The sequence below is a fragment of the Argiope bruennichi genome, chromosome 11, assembly GCF_947563725.1.
Source record: "Argiope bruennichi chromosome 11, qqArgBrue1.1, whole genome shotgun sequence".
Taxonomy (NCBI): Eukaryota; Metazoa; Arthropoda; class Arachnida; order Araneae; family Araneidae; genus Argiope; species Argiope bruennichi.
In genome coordinates this window covers 18,362,938-18,389,588 of record NC_079161.1, presented here as the reverse complement: position 1 = coordinate 18,389,588, position 26,651 = coordinate 18,362,938, and positions in this window count along the sequence as shown.

Sequence of the window (26,651 nt, the reverse complement as noted above, 5' to 3'; positions counted from 1 at the left end):
ACTACTTGAAGAGAAAAATATTAATTTCCACTATTCTAAAAATTTAAAAAAATAAATCAATGAAATGGAAAAAAATAAAAGTGAAGGAAATCCCGAGAGGGCGGATCGAACCTACGGCCACGGGTTTGCATGTTGACACTCAGACCACAAGGCCATTTACGATCCGTTGGAAGATCGAATTTAAAGCCACATGTTTATTTCTTTATTTATACTCTATAATGGTGCAACTCCCTGCATGAAAGTCATGTGTATACCAAAAAGAATGACTCTGCGCATGCCCAAAATCTCTGAAAGAGTTTATTCTTTCATGTCTACTATATCTTTATTTTGGAGGAATTTTAAAATAAAATATTGAAATTTTTGTAAATTCTGGTCAAAAGATTACTACTTGAAGAGAAAAATATTATATTCCACTATTCTAAAAATTAAAAAAATAAATCAATGAAATGGAAAAAATAAAAGTAAAAGAAATCAGCAGAGGGCGGATCGAACCTACGATCACGAGTTTTCATGTTGAGGCTCGGACCACAAGGCCACATACGATCCGTTCGGAGATCGAATTTAAAAGCCACATGATTATTTCTTTATTAATACTCTATAATGGTGAAATCCCTGCATGAAAGAAATGTGTATATCAAAAAGGATGACTCTGCGCATGCCCAAAATCTCTGACCGAGTTTATACTTTTATTTCTACTATATCTTTATTTTGGAGGAATTTTAAAATAAAATATTGAAATTTTTTAAAATTCTGGTCGAAAGATTACTACTTGAAGAGAAAAATATTAATTTCCACTATTCTAAATTTTAAAAAAATAAATCAATGAAATGGAAAAAATAAAAATAAAAGAAATCCGGAGAGGGCGGATCGAACCTATGACCCCGAGTTATCATGCTGGCACTCGGACCACAATGCCATTTACTATCCGTTGTTAGATCGAATTTAAAGCCACATGTTTATTTCTTTATTAATACTCTATAATGGTGCAAATCCCTGCATGAAAGCCATGTGTATATCAAAAAGGATGACTCTGCGCATGCCCAAAACCTCTGACCGAGTTTATACTTTTATTTCTACAATATCTTTGTTTTGGAGGAATTTTAAAATAAAATATTGAAATTTTTTAAAATTCTGGTCAAAACATTACTACTTGAAGAGAAAAATATTAATTTCCACTATTCTAAATTTTAAAAAAATAAATCAATGAAATGGAAAAAATAAAAATAAAAGAAATCCGGAGAGGGCGGATCGAACCTATGAGCCCGAGTTACGATGCTGGCACTCGGACCACAATGCCATTTACTATCCGTTGTTAGATCGAATTTAAAGCCACATGTTTATTTCTTTATTAATACTCTATAATGGTGCAAATCCCTGCATGAAAGCCATGCGTATATCAAAAAGGATGACTCTGCGCATGCCCAAAATCTCTGACCTAGTTTATACTTGTATTTCTACAATATCTTTATTTTGGAAGAATTTTAAAATAAAATATTGAAATTTTTTAAAATTCTGGTCAAAACATTACTACTTGAAGAGAAAAATATTAATTTCCACTATTCTCAAAATTAAAAGAATAAATGAATGAAATGGAAAAAATAAAAGTAAAAGAAATCCCGAGAGGGCGGTTCGAACCTATGGCCACGGATTTGCATGCTGACACTCGGACCACAAGGCCACATACGATCCGTTGGCAGATGGAATATAAAGTCACATGCGTATTTTTTTATTTATACTCTATAATGGTGCAAATCCCTGCTTGAAAACCATGTGTATATGAAAAAGGATGACACTGCGCATGCCCAAAATCTCTGACCGAGTTTATACTTTTATTTCTAAAATAACTTTATTTTGGAGGAATTTTAAAATAAAATATTGAAATCTTTGTAAATTCTGGTCAAAATATTACTACTTGAAGAGAAAAATATTAATTTCCACTATTCTAAAAATTTAAAAAAATAAATCAATGAAATGGAAAAAAATAAAAGTGAAAGAAATCCCGAGAGGGCGGATCGAACCTACGGCCACGGGTTTGCATGTTGACACTCAGACCACAAGGCCATTTACGATCCGTTGGGAGATCGAATTTAAAAGCCACATGATTATTTCTTTATTAATACTCTATAATGGTGCAAATCCCTGCATGAAAGCCATGTGTATATCAAAAAGGATGACTCTGCGCATGCCCAAAACCTCTGACCGAGTTTATACTTTTATTTCTACAATATCTTTGTTTTGGAGGAATTTTAAAATAAAATATTGAAATTTTTTAAAATTCTGGTCAAAACATTACTACTTGAAGAGAAAAATATTAATTTCCACTATTCTAAATTTTAAAAAAATAAATCAATGAAATGGAAAAAATAAAAATAAAAGAAATCCGGAGAGGGCGGATCGAACCTATGAGCCCGAGTTACGATGCTGGCACTCGGACCACAATGCCATTTACTATCCGTTGTTAGATCGAATTTAAAGCCACATGTTTATTTCTTTATTAATACTCTATAATGGTGCAAATCCCTGCATGAAAGCCATGTGTATATCAAAAAGGATGACTCTGCGCATGCCCAAAATCTCTGACCTAGTTTATACTTGTATTTCTACAATATCTTTATTTTGGAAGAATTTTAAAATAAAATATTGAAATTTTTTAAAATTCTAGTCAAAACATTACTACTTGAAGAGAAAAATATTAATTTCCACTATTCTCAAAATTTAAAGAATAAATGAATGAAATGGAAAAAATAAAAGAAATCCCGAGAGGGCGGTTCGAACCTATGGCCACTGATTTGCATGCTGACACTCGGACCACAAGGCCACATACGATCCGTTGGCAGATGGAATATAAAGTCACATGCGTATTTTTTTATTTATACTCTATAATGGTGCAAATCCCTGCTTGAAAACCATATGTATATGAAAAAGGATGACACTGCGCTTGCCCAAAATCTCTGACCGAGTTTATACTTTTATTTCTAAAATAACTTTATTTTGGAGGAATTTTAAAATAAAATATTGAAATCTTTGTAAATTCTGGTCAAAATATTACTACTTGAAGAGAAAAATATTAATTTCCACTATACTAAATTTTAAAAAAATAAATCAATGAAATGGAAAAAATAAAAATAAAAGAAATCCGGAGAGGGCGGATCGAACCTATGACCCCGAGTTATTATGCTGGCACTCGGACCACAATGCCATTTACTATCCGCTGTTAGATAGAATTTAAAGCCACATGTTTATTTTTTTATTAATATTCTATAATGGTGCAAATCCCAATGAAAGCCATGTGTATATCAAAAAGGATGACTCTGCGCATGCCCAAAATCTCTGACCGAGTTTATACTTTTATTTCTAAAATAACTTTATTTTGGAGGAATTTTAAAATAAAATATTGAAATCTTTGTAAATTCCTGTCAAAATATTACTACTTGAAGAGAAAAATATTAATTTCCACTATTCTAAAAATTTAAAAAAATAAATCAATGAAATGGAAAAAAATAAAAGTGAAAGAAATCCCGAGAGGGCGGATCGAACCTACGGCCACGGGTTTGCATGTTGACACTCAGACCACAAGGCCATTTACGATCCGTTGGAAGATCGAATTTAAAGCCACATGTTTATTTCTTTATTTATACTCTATAATGGTGCAAATCCCTGCATGAAAGCCATGTGTATACCAAAAAGAATGACTCTGCGCATGCCCAAAATCTCTGAAAGAGTTTATTCTTTCATGTCTACTATATCTTTATTTTGGAGGAATTTTAAAATAAAATATTGAAATCTTTGTAAATTCTGGTCAAAATATTACTACTTGAAGAGAAAAATATTAATTTCCACTACTCTAAAAATTAAAAGAATAAATCAATGAAACAGAAAAAATAAAAGTGAAAGAAATCCCGATTGGGCGGATCGAACCTACGGCCACGGGTTTGCATGCTGACACTCGGACAACAAGACCATTTACGATCCGTTGGAAGATCGAATTTAAAGACACATGTTTATTTCTTTATTAATACTCTAATGGTGCAAATCCCTGCAAGAAAGTCATGTGTATATCAAAAAGGATGACTCTGCGCATGCCCAAAATCTCTGACCGAGTTTATACTTTTATTTCTACTATATCTTTATTTTGGAGGAATTTTAAAATAAAATATTGAAATTTTTGTAAATTCTGGTCAAAAGATTACTACTTGAAGAGAAAAATATTAATTTCCACTACTCTAAAAATTAAAAGAATAAATCAATGAAACAGAAAAAATAAAAGTGAAAGAAATCCCGATTGGGCGGATCGAAAATACGGCCACGGGTTTGCATGCTGACACTCGGACAACAAGACCATTTACGATCCGTTGGAAGATCGAATTTAAAGACACATGTTTATTTCTTTATTAATACTCTATAATGGTGCAAATCCCTGAAAGAAAGTCATGTGTATATCAAAAAGGATGACTCTGCGCATGCCCAAAATCTCTGACCGAGTTTACACTTTTATTTCTACTATATCTTTATTTTGGAGGAATTTTAAAATAAAATATTGAAATTTTTGTAAATTCTGGTCAAAAGATTACTACTTGAAGAGAAAAATATTATATTCCACTATTCTAAAAATTAAAAATATAAACCAATGAAATGGAAAAAATAAAAGTAAAAGAAATCAGCAGAGGGCGGATCGAACTTATGAACACGAGTTTTCATGTTGAGGCTCGGACCACAAGGCCACATACGATCCGTTCGGAGATCGAATTTAAAAGCCACATGATTATTTCTTTATTAATACTCTATAATGGTGCAAATCCCTGCATGAAAGCCATGTGTATATCAAAAAGGATGATTCTGCGCATGCCCAAAACCTCTGACCGAGTTTATACTTTTATTTCTACAATATCTTTGTTTTGGAGGAATTTTAAAATAAAATATTGAAATTTTTTAAAATTCTGGTCAAAACATTACTACTTGAAGAGAAAAATATTAATTTCCACTATTCTAAATTTTAAAAAAATAAATCAATGAAATGGAAAAAATAAAAATAAAAGAAATCCGGAGAGGGCGGATCGAACCTATGACCCCGAGTTATCATGCTGGCACTCGGACCACAATGCCATTTACTATCCGTTGTTAGATTGAATTTAAAGCCACATGTTTATTTCTTTATTAATACTCTATAATGGTGCAAATCCCTGCATGAAAGCCATGTGTATATCAAAAAGGATCACTCTGCGCATGCCCAAGACCTCTGACCGAGTTTATACTTTTATTTCTACAATATTCTTGTTTTGGAGGAATTTTAAAATAAAATATTGAAATTTTTTAAAATTCTGGTCAAAACATTACTACTTGAAGAGAAAAATATTAATTTCCACTATTCTCAAAATTAAAAGAATAAATGAATGAAATGGAAAAAATAAAAGTAAAAGAAATCCCGAGAGGGCGGTTCGAACCTATGGCCACGGATTTGCATGCTGACACTCGGACCACAAGGCCACATACGATCCGTTGGCAGATCGAATTTAAAAGCCACATGATTATTTCTTTATTAATACTCTATAATGGTGCAAATCCCTGCATGAAAGCCATGTGTATATCAAAAAGGATGACTCTGCGCATGCCCAAAACCTCTGACCGAGTTTATACTTTTATTTCTACAATATCTTTGTTTTGGAGGAATTTTAAAATAAAATATTGAAATTTTTTAAAATTCTGGTCAAAACATTACTACTTGAAGAGAAAAATATTAATTTCCACTATTATAAAAATTAAAAGAATAAATCAATGAAATTGAAAAAAATAAAAGTGAAAGAAATCCCGAGAGGGCGGATCGAACCTACGGCCACGGGTTTGCATGCTGACACTCAGACCACAAGGCCATTTACGATCCGTTGGGAGATCGAATTTAAAAGCCACATGATTATTTATTTATTAATACTCTATAATGGTGCAAATCCCTGCATGAAAGCCATGTGTATATCAAAAAGGATGACTCTGCGCATGCCCAAAATCTCTGACCTAGTTTATACTTGTATTTCTACAATATCTTTATTTTGGAAGAATTTTAAAATAAAATATTGAAATTTTTTAAAATTCTGGTCAAAACATTACTACTTGAAGAGAAAAATATTAATTTCCACTATTCTCAAAATTAAAAGAATAAATGAATGAAATGGAAAAAATAAAAGTAAAAGAAATCCCGAGAGGGCGGTTCGAACCTATGGCCACGGATTTGCATGCTGACACTCGGACCACAAGGCCATTTACGATCCGTTGGGAGATCGAATTTAAAAGCCACATGATTATTTCTTTATTAATACTCTATAATGGTGCAAATCCCTGCATGAAAGCCATGTGTATATCAAAAAGGATGACTCTGCGCATGCCCAAAACCTCTGACCGAGTTTATACTTTTATTTCTACAATATCTTTGTTTTGGAGGAATTTTAAAATAAAATATTGAAATTTTTTAAAATTCTGGTCAAAACATTACTACTTGAAGAGAAAAATATTAATTTCCACTATTCTCAAAATTAAAAGAATAAATGAATGAAATGGAAAAAATAAGAGTAAAAGAAATCCCGAGAGGGCGGGTCGAACCTATGGCCACGGATTTGCATGCTGACACTCGGACCACAAGGCCACATACGATCCGTTGGCAGATGGAATATAAAGTCGCATGCGTATTTTTTTATTTATACTCTATAATGGTGCAAATCCCTGCTTGAAAACCATGTGTATATGAAAAGGGATGACACTGCGCATGCCCAAAATCTCTGACCGATTTTATACTTTTATTTCTAAAATAACTTTATTTCGGAGGAATTTTAAAATAAAATATTAAAATCTTTGTAAATTCTGGTCAAAATATTACTACTTGAAGAGAAAAATATTAATTTCCACTATTCTAAAAATTTAAAAAAATAAATCAATGAAATGGAAAAAAATAAAAGTGAAAGAAACCCCGAGAGGACGGATCGAACCTACGGCCACGGGTTTGCATGTTGACACTCAGACCACAAGGCCATTTACGATCCGTTGGGAGTTCGAATTTAAAAGCCACATGATTATTTCTTTATTAATACTCTATAATGGTGCAAATCCCTGCATGAAAGCCATGTGTATATCAAAAAGGATGATTCTGCGCATGCCCAAAACCTCTGACCGAGTTTATACTTTTATTTCTACAATATCTTTGTTTTGGAGGAATTTTAAAATAAAATATTGAAATTTTTTAAAATTCTGGTCAAAATATTACTACTTGAAGAGAAAAATATTAATTTCCACTATACTAAATTTTAAAAAAATAAATGAATGAAATGGAAAAAATAAAAATAAAAGAAATCCGGAGAGGGCGGATCGAACCTATGACCCCGAGTTATCATGCTGGCACTCGGACCACAATGCCATTTACTATCCGCTGTTAGATCGAATTTAAAGCCACATGTTTATTTCTTTATTAATACTCTATAATGGTGCAAATCCCAATGAAAGCCATGTGTATATCAAAAAGGATGACTCTGCGCATGCCCAAAATCTCTGACCGAGTTTATACTTGTATTTCTACAATATCTTTATTTTGGAAGAATTTTAAAATAAAATATTGAAATTTTTTAAAATTCTGGTCAAAACATTACTACTTGAAGAGAAAAATATTAATTTCCACTATTCTCAAAATTAAAAGAATAAATGAATGAAATGGAAAAAATAAAAGTAAAAGAAATCCCGAGAGGGCGGTTCGAACCTATGGCCACGGATTTGCATGCTGACACTCGGACCACAAGGCCACATACGATCCGTTGGCAGATGGAATATAAAGTCACATGTTTATTTTTTTATTTATACTCTATAATGGTGCAAATCCCTGCTTGAAAACCATGTGTATATCAAAAAGAATGACACTGCGCATGCCCCAAATCTCTGACCGAGTTTATACTTTTATTTCTAAAATAACTTTATTTTGGAGGAATTTTAAAATAAAATATTGAAATCTTTGTAAATTCTGGTCAAAATATTACTACTTGAAGAGAAAAATATTAATTTCCACTATTCTAAAAATTAAAAGAATAAATCAATTAAACAGAAAAAATAAAAGTGAAAGAAATCCCGATTTGGCGGACCGAACCTACGGCCACGGGTTTGCATGCTGACACTCGGACAACAAGACCATTTACGATCCGTTTGAAGATCGAATTTAAAGACACATGTTTATTTCTTTATTAATACTCTATAATGGTGCAAATCCCTGCAAGAAAGTCATGTGTATATCAAAAAGGATGACTCTGCGCATGCCCAAAATCTCTGACAGAGTTTATTCTTTCATGTCTACTATATCTTTATTTTGGAGGAATTTTAAAATAAAATATTGAAATCTTTGTAAATTCTGGTCAAAGTATTACTACTTGAAGAGAAAAATATTAATTTCCACTAATATAAAAATTAAAAGAATAAATCAATGAAATTGAAAAAATAAAAGTGAAAGAAATCAGGCGGATCGAACCTACGGCCACGGGTTTGCATGCTGACACTCAGACCACAAGGCCATTTACGATCCGTTGGGAGATCGAATTTAAAAGCCACATGATTATTTCTTTATTAATACTCTATAATGGTGCAAATCCCTGCATGAAAGCCATGTGTATATCAAAAAGGATGACTCTGCGCATGCCCAAAATCTCTGACCGAGTTTATACTTTTATTTCTACAATATCTTTATTTTGGAGGAATTTTAAAATAAAATATTGAAATCTTTGTAAATTCTGGTCAAAATATTACTGCTTGAAGAGAAAAATATTAATTTCCACTATTCTAAAAATTAAAAGAATAAATGAATGAAATGGAAAAAATAAAAGTAAAAGAAATCCCGAGAGGGCGTTTCGAACCTACGGCCACGGATTTGCATGCTGTCACTCGGACCACAAGGCCACATACGATCCGTTGGCAGATGGAATATAAAGTCACATGTTTATTTCTTTATTTATACTCTATAATGGTGCAAATCCTTGCTTGAAAACCATGTGTATATCAAAAAGGATGACACTGCGCATGCCCAAAATCTCTGACCGAGTTTATTCTTTCGTGTCTACTATATCTTTATTTTGGAGGAATTTTAAAATAAAATATTGAAATCTTTGTAAATTCTGTTCAAACTATTACTACTTGAAGAGAAAAATATTAATTTCCACTATTATAAAAATTAAAAGAATAAATCAATGAAATTGAAAAAAAAAAAGTGAAAGAAATCCCGAGGGGGCGGATCGAACCTACGGCCACGGGTTTGCATGCTGACACTCAAACCACAAGGCCATTTACAATAAGTTGGGAGATCGAATTTAAAAGCCACATGATTATTTCTTTATTAATACTCTATAATGGTGCAAATCCCTGCATGAAAGCCATGTGTATATCAAAAAGGATAATTCTGCTCATGCCCAAATTCACTGACCGAGTTTATACTTTTTTTTCTACAATATCTTTGTTTTGGAGGAATTTTAAAATAAAATTTTGAAATTTTTGTAAATTCTGGTCAAAACATTACTACTTAAAGAGAAAAATATTAATTTCCACTATTCTAAATTTTAAAAAAATTAATCAATGAAATGGAAAAAATAAAAGTAAAAGATATCTCGAGAGGGCGGTTCGAACCTATGGCCACGGATTTTCATGCTGGCACTCGGACCACAATGCCATTTACTATCCGTTGTTAGATTGAATTTAAAGCCACATGTTTATTTCTTTATTAATACTCTATAATGGTGCAAATCCCTGCATGAAAGCCATGTGTATATCAAAAAGGATCACTCTGCGCATGCCCAAGACCTCTGACCGAGTTTATACTTTTATTTCTACAATATTCTTGTTTTGGAGGAATTTTAAAATAAAATATTGAAATTTTTTAAAATTCTGGTCAAAACATTACTACTTGAAGAGAAAAATATTAATTTCCACTATTCTCAAAATTAAAAGAATAAATGAATGAAATGGAAAAAATAAAAGTAAAAGAAATCCCGAGAGGGCGGTTCGAACCTATGGCCACGGATTTGCATGCTGACACTCGGACCACAAGGCCACATACGATCCGTTGGCAGATCGAATTTAAAAGCCACATGATTATTTCTTTATTAATACTCTATAATGGTGCAAATCCCTGCATGAAAGCCATGTGTATATCAAAAAGGATGACTCTGCGCATGCCCAAAACCTCTGACCGAGTTTATACTTTTATTTCTACAATATCTTTGTTTTGGAGGAATTTTAAAATAAAATATTGAAATTTTTTAAAATTCTGGTCAAGACATTACTACTTGAAGAGAAAAATATTAATTTCCACTATTATAAAAATTAAAAGAATAAATCAATGAAATTGAAAAAAATAAAAGTGAAAGAAATCCCGAGAGGGCGGATCGAACCTACGGCCACGGGTTTGCATGCTGACACTCAGACCACAAGGCCATTTACGATCCGTTGGGAGATCGAATTTAAAAGCCACATGATTATTTATTTATTAATACTCTATAATGGTGCAAATCCCTGCATGAAAGCCATGTGTATATCAAAAAGGATGACTCTGCGCATGCCCAAAATCTCTGACCTAGTTTATACTTGTATTTCTACAATATCTTTATTTTGGAAGAATTTTAAAATAAAATATTGAAATTTTTTAAAATTCTGGTCAAAACATTACTACTTGAAGAGAAAAATATTAATTTCCACTATTCTCAAAATTAAAAGAATAAATGAATGAAATGGAAAAAATAAAAGTAAAAGAAATCCCGAGAGGGCGGTTCGAACCTATGGCCACGGATTTGCATGCTGACACTCGGACCACAAGGCCATTTACGATCCGTTGGGAGATCGAATTTAAAAGCCACATGATTATTTCTTTATTAATACTCTATAATGGTGCAAATCCCTGCATGAAAGCCATGTGTATATCAAAAAGGATGACTCTGCGCATGCCCAAAACCTCTGACCGAGTTTATACTTTTATTTCTACAATATCTTTGTTTTGGAGGAATTTTAAAATAAAATATTGAAATTTTTTAAAATTCTGGTCAAAACATTACTACTTGAAGAGAAAAATATTAATTTCCACTATTCTCAAAATTAAAAGAATAAATGAATGAAATGGAAAAAATAAGAGTAAAAGAAATCCCGAGAGGGCGGGTCGAACCTATGGCCACGGATTTGCATGCTGACACTCGGACCACAAGGCCACATACGATCCGTTGGCAGATGGAATATAAAGTCGCATGCGTATTTTTTTATTTATACTCTATAATGGTGCAAATCCCTGCTTGAAAACCATGTGTATATGAAAAGGGATGACACTGCGCATGCCCAAAATCTCTGACCGATTTTATACTTTTATTTCTAAAATAACTTTATTTCGGAGGAATTTTAAAATAAAATATTAAAATCTTTGTAAATTCTGGTCAAAATATTACTACTTGAAGAGAAAAATATTAATTTCCACTATTCTAAAAATTTAAAAAAATAAATCAATGAAATGGAAAAAAATAAAAGTGAAAGAAACCCCGAGAGGACGGATCGAACCTACGGCCACGGGTTTGCATGTTGACACTCAGACCACAAGGCCATTTACGATCCGTTGGGAGTTCGAATTTAAAAGCCACATGATTATTTCTTTATTAATACTCTATAATGGTGCAAATCCCTGCATGAAAGCCATGTGTATATCAAAAAGGATGATTCTGCGCATGCCCAAAACCTCTGACCGAGTTTATACTTTTATTTCTACAATATCTTTGTTTTGGAGGAATTTTAAAATAAAATATTGAAATTTTTTAAAATTCTGGTCAAAATATTACTACTTGAAGAGAAAAATATTAATTTCCACTATACTAAATTTTAAAAAAATAAATGAATGAAATGGAAAAAATAAAAATAAAAGAAATCCGGAGAGGGCGGATCGAACCTATGACCCCGAGTTATCATGCTGGCACTCGGACCACAATGCCATTTACTATCCGCTGTTAGATCGAATTTAAAGCCACATGTTTATTTCTTTATTAATACTCTATAATGGTGCAAATCCCAATGAAAGCCATGTGTATATCAAAAAGGATGACTCTGCGCATGCCCAAAATCTCTGACCGAGTTTATACTTGTATTTCTACAATATCTTTATTTTGGAAGAATTTTAAAATAAAATATTGAAATTTTTTAAAATTCTGGTCAAAACATTACTACTTGAAGAGAAAAATATTAATTTCCACTATTCTCAAAATTAAAAGAATAAATGAATGAAATGGAAAAAATAAAAGTAAAAGAAATCCCGAGAGGGCGGTTCGAACCTATGGCCACGGATTTGCATGCTGACACTCGGACCACAAGGCCACATACGATCCGTTGGCAGATGGAATATAAAGTCACATGTTTATTTTTTTATTTATACTCTATAATGGTGCAAATCCCTGCTTGAAAACCATGTGTATATCAAAAAGAATGACACTGCGCATGCCCCAAATCTCTGACCGAGTTTATACTTTTATTTCTAAAATAACTTTATTTTGGAGGAATTTTAAAATAAAATATTGAAATCTTTGTAAATTCTGGTCAAAATATTACTACTTGAAGAGAAAAATATTAATTTCCACTATTCTAAAAATTAAAAGAATAAATCAATTAAACAGAAAAAATAAAAGTGAAAGAAATCCCGATTTGGCGGACCGAACCTACGGCCACGGGTTTGCATGCTGACACTCGGACAACAAGACCATTTACGATCCGTTTGAAGATCGAATTTAAAGACACATGTTTATTTCTTTATTAATACTCTATAATGGTGCAAATCCCTGCAAGAAAGTCATGTGTATATCAAAAAGGATGACTCTGCGCATGCCCAAAATCTCTGACAGAGTTTATTCTTTCATGTCTACTATATCTTTATTTTGGAGGAATTTTAAAATAAAATATTGAAATCTTTGTAAATTCTGGTCAAAGTATTACTACTTGAAGAGAAAAATATTAATTTCCACTAATATAAAAATTAAAAGAATAAATCAATGAAATTGAAAAAATAAAAGTGAAAGAAATCAGGCGGATCGAACCTACGGCCACGGGTTTGCATGCTGACACTCAGACCACAAGGCCATTTACGATCCGTTGGGAGATCGAATTTAAAAGCCACATGATTATTTCTTTATTAATACTCTATAATGGTGCAAATCCCTGCATGAAAGCCATGTGTATATCAAAAAGGATGACTCTGCGCATGCCCAAAATCTCTGACCGAGTTTATACTTTTATTTCTACAATATCTTTATTTTGGAGGAATTTTAAAATAAAATATTGAAATCTTTGTAAATTCTGGTCAAAATATTACTGCTTGAAGAGAAAAATATTAATTTCCACTATTCTAAAAATTAAAAGAATAAATGAATGAAATGGAAAAAATAAAAGTAAAAGAAATCCCGAGAGGGCGTTTCGAACCTACGGCCACGGATTTGCATGCTGTCACTCGGACCACAAGGCCACATACGATCCGTTGGCAGATGGAATATAAAGTCACATGTTTATTTCTTTATTTATACTCTATAATGGTGCAAATCCTTGCTTGAAAACCATGTGTATATCAAAAAGGATGACACTGCGCATGCCCAAAATCTCTGACCGAGTTTATTCTTTCGTGTCTACTATATCTTTATTTTGGAGGAATTTTAAAATAAAATATTGAAATCTTTGTAAATTCTGTTCAAACTATTACTACTTGAAGAGAAAAATATTAATTTCCACTATTATAAAAATTAAAAGAATAAATCAATGAAATTGAAAAAAAAAAAGTGAAAGAAATCCCGAGGGGGCGGATCGAACCTACGGCCACGGGTTTGCATGCTGACACTCAAACCACAAGGCCATTTACAATAAGTTGGGAGATCGAATTTAAAAGCCACATGATTATTTCTTTATTAATACTCTATAATGGTGCAAATCCCTGCATGAAAGCCATGTGTATATCAAAAAGGATAATTCTGCTCATGCCCAAATTCACTGACCGAGTTTATACTTTTTTTTCTACAATATCTTTGTTTTGGAGGAATTTTAAAATAAAATTTTGAAATTTTTGTAAATTCTGGTCAAAACATTACTACTTAAAGAGAAAAATATTAATTTCCACTATTCTAAATTTTAAAAAAATTAATCAATGAAATGGAAAAAATAAAAGTAAAAGATATCTCGAGAGGGCGGTTCGAACCTATGGCCACGGATTTTCATGCTGGCACTCGGACCACAATGCCATTTACGATAAGTTGTTAGATCGAATTTAAAGCCACATGTTCATTTCTTTATTAATACTCTATAATGGTGCAAATCTCTGCATGAAAGCCATGTATATATCAAAAAGGATGACTCTGCGCATGCCCAAAATCTCTGACCGAGTTTATACTTTTATTTCTACAATATCTTTATTTTGGAGGAATTTTAAAATAAAATATTGAAATCTTTGTAAATTCTGGTCAAAATATTACTACTTGAAGAGAAAAATATTAATTTCCACTATTCTAAAAATTAAAAGAATAAATGAATGAAATGGAAAAAATGAAAGTAAAAGAAATCCCGAGAGGGCGGTTCGAACCTATGGCCACGGATTTGCATGCTGACACTCGGACCACAAGGCCACATACGATCCGTTGGCAGATGGAATATAAAGTCACATGTTGTTTTTTTTTATTTATACTCTATAATGGTGCAAATCCCTGCTTGAAAACCATGTGTATATCAAAAAGGATGACACTGCGCATGCCCAAAATCTCTGACCGAGTTTATACTTTTATTTCTAAAATAACTTTATTTTGGAGGAATTTTAAAATAAAATATTGAAATCTTTGTAAATTCTGGTCAAAATATTACTACTTGAAGAGAAAAATATTAATTTCCACTATTATAAAAATTAAAAGAATAAATCAATGAAATTGAAAAAATAAAATTGAAAGAAATCTCGGGGGGCGGATCGAACCTACGGCCACGGGTTTGCATGCTGACACTCAGACCACAAGGCCATTTACGATCCGTTGGGAGATCGAATTTAAAAGCCACATGATTATTTCTTTATTAATACTCTATAATGGTGCAAATCCCTGACTGAAAGCCATGTGTATATCAAAAAGTATGATTCTGCGCATGCCCAAATTCTCTGACCGAGTTTATACTTTTATTTCTACAATATCTTTGTTTTGGAGGAATTTTAAAATAAAATATTGAAATTTTTGTAAATTCTGGTCAAAATATTACTACTTGAAGAGAAAAATATTAATTTCCACTATTCTAAAAATTAAAAGAATAAATGAATGAAATGGAAAAAATAAAAGTGAAAGGAATCCGGAGAGGGCCGATCGAACCTATTACCCCGAGTTTTCATGTTGAGGCTCGGACCACAAGGCCACATACGATCCGTTGGGAGATCGAATTTAAAGCCACATGTTTATTTCTTTATTTATACTCTATAATGTTGAAAATCCCTGCATGAAAGCCATGTGTATATCAAAAAGGATGTCTCTGCGCATGCCCAAAATCTCGGACCGAGTTTATACTTTTATTTCTACAATATCTTTGTTTTGGAGGAATTTTAAAATAAAATATTGAAATTTTTGTAAATTCTGGTCAAAACATTACTACTTGATGAGAAAAATATTAATTTCCACTATTCTAAATTTTAAAAAAATAAATCAATGAAATGGAAAAAATAAAAGTAAAAGAAATCCCGAGAGGGTGGTTCGAACCTATGGCCACGGATTTGCATGCTGACACTCGGACCACAAGGCCACATACGATCCGTTGGCCGATGGAATATAAAGTCACATGTTTATTTTTTTATTTATACTCTATAATGGTGCAAATCCCTGCATGAAAGCCATGTGTATATCAAAAAGGATGATTCTGCGCATGCCCAAAATCTCGGACCGAGTTTATTCTTTCATGTCTACTGTATCTTTATTTTTTAGCAATTTTAAAATAAAATATTGAAATCTTTGTAAATTCTGGTCAAAATATTACTACTTGAAGAGAAAAATATTAATTTCCACTATTCTAAAAATTAAAAGAATAAATGAAGGAAATATAAAAAATAAAAGTAAAAGAAATCCCGAGAGGGCGGTTCGAACCTACGGCCACGGATTTGCATGCTGACACTCGGACCACAAGGCCATTTACGATCCGTTGGGAGATCGAATTTAAAAGCCACATGATTATTTCTTTATTAATACTCTATAATGGTGCAAATCCCTGACTGAAAGCCATGTGTATATCAAAAAGTATGATTCTGCGCATGCCCAAATTCTCTGACCGAGTTTATACTTTTATTTCTACAATATCTTTGTTTTGGAGGAATTTTAAAATAAAATATTGAAATTTTTGTAAATTCTGGTCAAAATATTACTACTTGAAGAGAAAAATATTAATTTCCACTATTCTAAAAATTAAAAGAATAAATGAATGAAATGGAAAAAATAAAAGTGAAAGGAATCCGGAGAGGGCCGATCGAACCTATTACCCCGAGTTTTCATGTTGAGGCTCGGACCACAAGGCCACATACGATCCGTTGGGAGATCGAATTTAAAGCAACATGTTTATTTCTTTATTAATACTCTATAATGGTGCAAATCCCTGCATGAAAGCCATGTGTATATCAAAAAGGATGACTCTGCGCATGCCCAAAACCTCTGACCGAGTTTATACTTTTATTTCTACAATATCTTTGTTTTGGAGGAATTTTAAAATAAAATATTGTAATTTTTTAAAATTCTGGTCAAAACATTACTTCTTGAAGAGAAAAATATTAATTTCCACTATTATAAAAATTAAAAGAATAAATCAATGAAATTGAAAAAAATAAAAGTGAAAGAAATCCCGAGAGGGCGGATCGAACCTACGGCCACGGGTTTGCATGCTGACACTCAGACCACAAGGCCATTTACGATCCGTTGGGAGATCGAATTTAAAAGCCACATGATTATTTATTTATTAATACTCTATAATGGTGCAAATCCCTGCATGAAAGCCATGTGTATATCAAAAAGGATGACTCTGCGCATGCCCAAAATCTCTGACCTAGTTTATACTTGTATTTCTACAATATCTTTATTTTGGAAGAATTTTAAAATAAAATATTGAAATTTTTTAAAATTCTGGTCAAAACATTACTACTTGAAGAGAAAAATATTAATTTCCACTATTCTCAAAATTAAAAGAATAAATGAATGAAATGGAAAAAATAAAAGTAAAAGAAATCCCGAGAGGGCGGTTCGAACCTATGGCCACGGATTTGCATGCTGACACTCGGACCACAAGGCCATTTACGATCCGTTGGGAGATCGAATTTAAAAGCCACATGATTATTTCTTTATTAATACTCTATAATGGTGCAAATCCCTGCATGAAAGCCATGTGTATATCAAAAAGGATGACTCTGCGCATGCCCAAAACCTCTGACCGAGTTTATACTTTTATTTCTACAATATCTTTGTTTTGGAGGAATTTTAAAATAAAATATTGAAATTTTTTAAAATTCTGGTCAAAACATTACTACTTGAAGAGAAAAATATTAATTTCCACTATTCTAAATTTTAAAAAAATAAATCAATGAAATGGAAAAAATAAAAATAAAAGAAATCCGGAGAGGGCGGATCGAACCTATGAGCCCGAGTTACGATGCTGGCACTCGGACCACAATGCCATTTACTATCCGTTGTTAGATCGAATTTAAAGCCACATGTTTATTTCTTTATTAATACTCTATAATGGTGCAAATCCCTGCATGAAAGCCATGTGTATATCAAAAAGGATGACTCTGCGCATGCCCAAAATCTCTGACCTAGTTTATACTTGTATTTCTACAATATCTTTATTTTGGAAGAATTTTAAAATAAAATATTGAAATTTTTTAAAATTCTAGTCAAAACATTACTACTTGAAGAGAAAAATATTAATTTCCACTATTCTCAAAATTAAAAGAATAAATGAATGAAATGGAAAAAATAAAAGTAAAAGAAATCCCGAGAGGGCGGGTCGAACCTATGGCCACGGATTTGCATGCTGACACTCGGACCACAAGGCCACATACGATCCGTTGGCAGATGGAATATAAAGTCGCATGCGTATTTTTTTATTTATACTCTATAATGGTGCAAATCCCTGCTTGAAAACCATGTGTATATGAAAAGGGATGACACTGCGCATGCCCAAAATCTCTGACCGATTTTATACTTTTATTTCTAAAATAACTTTATTTCGGAGGAATTTTAAAATAAAATATTAAAATCTTTGTAAATTCTGGTCAAAATATTACTACTTGAAGAGAAAAATATTAATTTCCACTATTCTAAAAATTTAAAAAAATAAATCAATGAAATGGAAAAAAATAAAAGTGAAAGAAACCCCGAGAGGACGGATCGAACCTACGGCCACGGGTTTGCATGTTGACACTCAGACCACAAGGCCATTTACGATCCGTTGGGAGATCGAATTTAAAAGCCACATGATTATTTCTTTATTAATACTCTATAATGGTGCAAATCCCTGCATGAAAGCCATGTGTATATCAAAAAGGATGATTCTGCGCATGCCCAAAACCTCTGACCGAGTTTATACTTTTATTTCTACAATATCTTTGTTTTGGAGGAATTTTAAAATAAAATATTGAAATTTTTTAAAATTCTGGTCAAAATATTACTACTTGAAGAGAAAAATATTAATTTCCACTATACTAAATTTTAAAAAAATAAATCAATGAAATGGAAAAAATAAAAATAAAAGAAATCTGGAGAGGGCGGATCGAACCTATGACCCCGAGCTATCATGCTGGCACTCGGACCACAATGCCATTTACTATCCGCTGTTAGATCGAATTTAAAGCCACATGTTAATTCTTTATTAATACTCTATAATGGTGCAAATCCCAATGAAAGCCATGTGTATATCAAAAAGGATTCTGCGCATGCCCAAAATCTCTGACCGAGTTTATACTTGTATTTCTACAATATCTTTATTTTGGAAGAATTTTAAAATAAAATATTGAAATTTTTTAAAATTCTGGTCAAAACATTACTACTTGAAGAGAAAAATATTAATTTCCACTATTCTCAAAATTAAAAGAATAAATGAATGAAATGGAAAAAATAAAAGTAAAAGAAATCCCGAGAGGGCGGTTCGAACCTATGGCCACGGATTTGCATGCTGACACTCGGACCACAAGGCCACATACGATCCGTTGGCAGATGGAATATAAAGTCACCTGTTTATTTTTTTATTTATACTCTATAATGGTGCAAATCCCTGCTTGAAAACCATGTGTATATCAAAAAGGATGACACTGCGCATGCCCCAAATCTCTGACCGAGTTTATACTTTTATTTCTAAAATAACTTTATTTTGGAGGAATTTTAAAATAAAATATTGAAATCTTTGTAAATTCTGGTCAAAATATTACTACTTGAAGAGAAAAATATTAATTTCCACTATTCTAAAAATTAAAAGAATAAATCAATTAAACAGAAAAAATAAAAGTGAAAGAAATCCCGATTTGGCGGACCGAACCTACGGCCACGGGTTTGCATGCTGACACTCGGACAACAAGACCATTTACGATCCGTTTGAAGATCGAATTTAAAGACACATGTTTATTTCTTTATTAATACTCTATAATGGTGCAAATCCCTGCAAGAAAGTCATGTGTATATCAAAAAGGATGACTCTGCGCATGCCCAAAATCTCTGACAGAGTTTATTCTTTCATGTCTACTATATCTTTATTTTGGAGGAATTTTAAAATAAAATATAGAAATCTTTGTAAATTCTGGTCAAAGTATTACTACTTGAAGAGAAAAATATTAATTTCCACTAATATAAAAATTAAAAGAATAAATCAATGAAATTGAAAAAATAAAAGTGAAAGAAATCAGGCGGATCGAACCTACGGCCTCGGGTTTGCATGCTGACACTCAGACCACAAGGCCATTTACGATCCGTTGGGAGATCGAATTTAAAAGCCACATGATTATTTCTTTATTAATACTCTATAATGGTGCAAATCCCTGCATGAAAGCCATGTGTATATCAAAAAGGATGATTCTGCGCATGCCCAAAATCTCTGACCGAGTTTATACTTTTATTTCTACAATATCTTTGTTTTGGAGGAATTTTAAAATAAAATATTGAAATTTTTGTAAATTCTGGTCAAAACATTACTATTTGAAGAGAAAAATATTAATTTCCACTATTCTAAATTTTAAAAAAATAAATCAATGAAATGGAAAAAATAAAAGTAAAGGAATCCCGAGAGGGCCGATTGAACCTATGGCCATGGATTTTCATGCTGGCACTCGAACCACAATGCCATTTACGATCCGTTGTTAGATCGAATTTAAAGCCACATTTTTATTTCTTTATTAATACTCTATAATGGTGCAAATCCCTGCATGAAAGCCATGTGTATATCAAAAAGGATGACTCTGCGCATGCCCAAAACCTCTGACCGAGTTTATACTTTTATTTCTACAATATCTTTATTTTGGAGGAATTTTAGAATAAAATATTGAAATCTTTGTAAATTCTGGTCAAAATATTACTACTTGAAGAGAAAAATAATTATTTCCACTATTCTAAAAATTAAAAGAATAAATCAATTAAACAGAAAAAATAAAAGTGAAAGAAATCCCGATTGGGCGGATCGAACCTACGGCCACGGGTTTGCATGATGACACTCGGACAACAAGACCATTTACGATCCGTTGGCAGATGGAATTTAAAGCCACATGTTTATTTCTTTATTAATACTCTATAATGGTGCAAATCCCTGCATGAAAGCCATGTGTATATCAAAAAGGATGACACTGCGCATGCCCAAAATCTCTGACCGAGTTTATACTTTTATTTCTAAAATATCTTTAATTTGGAGGAATTTTAAAATAAAATATTGAAATCTTTGTAAATTCTGGTCAAAATATTACTACTTGAAGGGAAAAATATTAATTTCCACTACTCTAAAAATTAAAAGAATAAATCAATTAAACAGAAAAAATAAAAGTGAAAGAAATCCCGAGGGGGCGGTTCGAACCTATGGACACGGATTTGCATACTGACACTCGGACCACAAGGCCACATACGATCCGTTGGCAGATGGAATATAAAGTCACATGTTTATTTTTTTATTTATACTCTATAATGGTGCAAATCCCTGCTTGAAAACAATGTGTATATAAAAAAGGATGACACTGCGCATGCCCAAAATCTCTGACCGAGTTTATACTTTTATTTCTAAAATAACTTGATTTTGGAGGAATTTTAAAATAAAATATTGAAATCATTGTAAATTCTGGTCAAAATATTACTACTTGAAGAGAAAATATTAATTTCCACTCTTCTAAAAATTTAAAAAAAAAATCAATGAAATGGAAAAAAATAAAAGCAAAACGAATTCCGAGAGGGCGCTTCGAACCTACGGCCACGCGTTTGCATGCTGACACTCGGACCACAGGGCCACATAAGACCCTTTGGAAGATCGAATTTAAAGCCACATGTTTATTTCTTTATTTATACTCTATAATGGTGAAATCCCTGCATGAAAGCCATGTGTATACCAAAAAGAATGACTCTGCGCATGCCCAAAATATCTGAAAGAGTTTATTCTTTCATGTCTACTATATCTTTATTTTGGAGGAATTTTAAAATAAAATATTGAAATTTTTGTAAATTCTGGTTAAAACATTACTACTTGAAGAGAAAAATATTAATTTCCACTATTCTAAATTTTAAAAAAATAAATCAATGAAATGGAAAAAATAAAAGTAAAAGGAATCCCGAGTGGGCCGATCGAACCTATGGCCACGGATTTTCATGCTGGCACTCGGACCACAATGCCATTTACGACCCGTTGTTAGGTCGAATTTAAAGCCACATGTTTATTTCTTTATTAATACTCTATAATGGTGCAAATCCCTGCATGAAAGCCATGTGTATATCAAAAAGGATGACTCTGCGCATGCCCAAAATCTCTGACCGAGTTTATACTTTTATTTCTACAATATCTTTATTTTGGAGGAATTTTAAAATAAAATATTGAAATCTTTGTAAATTCTGGTCAAAATATTACTGCTTGAAGAGAAAAATATTAATTTCCACTATTCTAAAAATTAAAAGAATAAATGAATGAAATGGAAAAAATAAAAGTAAAAGAAATCCCGAGAGGGCGTTTCGAACCTACGGCCACGGATTTGCATGCTGTCACTCGGACCACAAGGCCACATACGATCCGTTGGCAGATGGAATATAAAGTCACATGTTTATTTTTTATTTATACTCTATAATGGTGCAAATCCTTGCTTGAAAACCATGTGTATATCAAAAAGGATGACACTGCGCATGCCCAAAATCTCTGACCGAGTTTATTCTTTCGTGTCTACTATATCTTTATTTTGGAGGAATTTTAAAATAAAATATTGAAATCTTTGTAAATTCTGTTCAAACTATTACTACTTGAAGAGAAAAATATTAATTTCCACTATTATAAAAAATTAAAAGAATAAATCAATGAAATTGAAAAAATAAAAGTGAAAGAAATCCCGAGGGGGCGGATCGAACCTACGGCCACGGGTTTGCATGCTGACACTCAAACCACAAGGCCATTTACGATAAGTTGGGAGATCGAATTTAAAAGCCACATGATTATTTCTTTATTAATACTCTATAATGGTGCAAATCCCTGCATGAAAGCCATGTGTATATCAAAAAGGATAATTCTGCTCATGCCCAAATTCACTGACCGAGTTTATACTTTTTTTTCTACAATATCTTTGTTTTGGAGGAATTTTAAAATAAAATTTTGAAATTTTTGTAAATTCTGGTCAAAACATTACTACTTGAAGAGAAAAATATTAATTTCCACTATTCTAAATTTTAAAAAAATTAATCAATGAAATGGAAAAAATAAAAGTAAAAGATATCTCGAGAGGGCGGTTCGAACCTATGGCCACGGATTTTCATGCTGGCACTCGGACCACAATGCCATTTACGATAAGTTGTTAGATCGAATTTAAAGCCACATGTTTATTTCTTTATTAATACTCTATAATGGTGCAAATCTCTGCATGAAAGCCATGTATATATCAAAAAGGATGACTCTGCGCATGCCCAAAATCTCTGACCGAGTTTATACTTTTATTTCTACAATATCTTTATTTTGGAGGAATTTTAAAATAAAATATTGAAATCTTTGTAAATTCTGGTCAAAATATTACTACTTGAAGAGAAAAATATTAATTTCCACTATTCTAAAAATTAAAAGAATAAATGAATGAAATGGAAAAAATAAAAGTAAAAGAAATCCCGAGAGGGCGGTTCGAACCTATGGCCACGGATTTGCATGCTGACACTCGGACCACAAGGCCACATACGATCCGTTGGCAGATGGAATATAAAGTCACATGTTTTTTTTTTTTATTTATACTCTATAATGGTGCAAATCCCTGCTTGAAAACCATGTGTATATCAAAAAGGATGACACTGCGCATGCCCAAAATCTCTGACCGAGTTTATACTTTTATTTCTAAAATAACTTTATTTTGGAGGAATTTTAAAATAAAATATTGAAATCTTTGTAAATTCTGGTCAAAATATTACTACTTGAAGAGAAAAATATTAATTTCCACTATTATAAAAATTAAAAGAATAAATCAATGAAATTGAAAAAATAAAATTGAAAGAAATCCCGGGGGGCGGATCGAACCTACGGCCACGGGTTTGCATGCTGACACTCAGACCACAAGGCCATTTACGATCCGTTGGGAGATCGAATTTAAAAGCCACATGATTATTTCTTTATTAATACTCTATAATGGTGCAAATCCCTGACTGAAAGCCATGTGTATATCAAAAAGTATGATTCTGCGCATGCCCAAATTCTCTGACCGAGTTTATACTTTTATTTCTACAATATCTTTGTTTTGGAGGAATTTTAAAATAAAATATTGAAATTTTTGTAAATTCTGGTCAAAATATTACTACTTGAAGAGAAAAATATTAATTTCCACTATTCTAAAAATTAAAAGAATAAATGAATGAAATGGAAAAAATAAAAGTGAAAGGAATCCGGAGAGGGCCGATCGAACCTATTACCCCGAGTTTTCATGTTGAGGCTCGGACCACAAGGCCACATACGATCCGTTGGGAGATCGAATTTAAAGCCACATGTTTATTTCTTTATTTATACTCTATAATGTTGAAAATCCCTGCATGAAAGCCATGTGTATATCAAAAAGGATGTCTCTGCGCATGCCCAAAATCTCGGACCGAGTTTATACTTTTATTTCTACAATATCTTTGTTTTGGAGGAATTTTAAAATAAAATATTGAAATTTTTGTAAATTCTGGTCAAAACATTACTACTTGATGAGAAAAATATTAATTTCCACTATTCTAAATTTTAAAAAAATAAATCAATGAAATGGAAAAAATAAAAGTAAAAGAAATCCCGAGAGGGTGGTTCGAACCTATGGCCACGGATTTGCATGCTGACACTCGGACCACAAGGCCACATACGATCCGTTGGCCGATGGAATATAAAGTCACATGTTTATTTTTTTATTTATACTCTATAATGGTGCAAATCCCTGCATGAAAGCCATGTGTATATCAAAAAGGATGATTCTGCGCATGCCCAAAATCTCGGACCGAGTTTATTCTTTCATGTCTACTATATCTTTATTTTTTAGCAATTTTAAAATAAAATATTGAAATCTTTGTAAATTCTGGTCAAAATATTACTACTTGAAGAGAAAAATATTAATTTCCACTATTCTAAAAATTAAAAGAATAAATGAAGGAAATATAAAAAATAAAAGTAAAAGAAATCCCGAGAGGGCGGTTCGAACCTACGGCCACGGATTTGCATGCTGACACTCGGACCACAAGGCCATTTACGATCCGTTGGGAGATCGAATTTAAAAGCCACATGATTATTTCTTTATTAATACTCTATAATGGTGCAAATCCCTGACTGAAAGCCATGTGTATATCAAAAAGTATGATTCTGCGCATGCCCAAATTCTCTGACCGAGTTTATACTTTTATTTCTACAATATCTTTGTTTTGGAGGAATTTTAAAATAAAATATTGAAATTTTTGTAAATTCTGGTCAAAATATTACTACTTGAAGAGAAAAATATTAATTTCCACTATTATAAAAATTAAAAGAATAAATCAATGAAATTGAAAAAATAAAAGTGAAAGAAATCCCGAGGGGGCGGATCGAACCTACGGCCACGGGTTTGCATGCTGACACTCAGACCACAAGGCCATTTACGATCCGTTGGGAGATCGAATTTAAAAGCCACATGATTATTTCTTTATTAATACTCTATAATGGTGCAAATCCCTGCTTGAAAACCATGTGTATATCAAAAAGGATGACACTGCGCATGCCCAAAATCTCTGACCGAGTTTATTCTTTCATGTCTACTATATCTTTATTTTTGAGGAATTTTAAAATAAAATATTGAAATCTTTGTAAATTCTGGTCAAAATATTACTACTTGAAGAGAAAAATATTAATTTCCACTATTCTAAATTTTAAAAAAATAAATCAATGAAATGGAAAAAATAAAAGTAAAAGAAATCCAGAGAGGGTGGTTCGAACCTATGGCCACGGATTTGCATGCTGACACTCGGACCACAAGGCCACATACGATCCGTTGGCCGAAGGAATATAAAGTCACATGTTTATTTTTTTATTTATACTCTATAATGGTGCAAATCCCAGCTTGAAAACCATGTGTATATCAAAAAGGATGACACTGCGCATGCCCAAAATCTCGGGCCGAGTTTATTCTTTCATGTCTACTATATCTTTATTTTTTAGGAATTTTAAAATAAAATATTGAAATCTTTGTAAATTCTGGTCAAAATATTACTACTTGAAGAGAAAAATATTAATTTCCACTATTATAAAAATTAAAAGAATAAATCAATGAAATTGAAAAAATAAAAGTGAAAGAAATCCCGAGGGGGCGGATCGAACCTACGGCCACGGGTTTGCATGCTGACACTCAGACCACAAGGCCATTTACGATCCGTTGGGAGATCGATTTTAAAAGCCACATGATTATTTCTTTATTAATACTCTATAATGGTGCAAATCCCTGACTGAAAGCCATGTGTATATCAAAAAGGATGATTCTGCGCATGCCCAAATTCTCTGACCGAGTTTATACTTTTTTTTCTACAATATCTTTGTTTTGGAGGAATTTTAAAATAAAATATTGAAATTTTTGTAAATTCTGGTCAAAATATTACTACTTGAAAAGAAAAATATTAATTTCTACTATTCTAAAAATTAAAAGAATAAATGAATGAAATGGAAAAAATAAATTAAAAGAAATCCCGAGAGGGCAGTTCGAACCTACGGCCACGGATTTGCATGCTGACACTCGGACCACAAGGCCACATACGATCCGTTGTCAGATGGAATATAAAGTCACATGTTTATTTTTTTATTTATACTCTATAATGGTGCAAATCCCTGCTTGAAAACCATGTGTATATCAAAAAGGATGACACTGCGCATGCCCAAAATCACTGACCGAGTTTATTCTTTCATGTCTACTATATCTTTATTTTGGAGGAATTTTAAAATAAAATATTAAAATCTTTGTA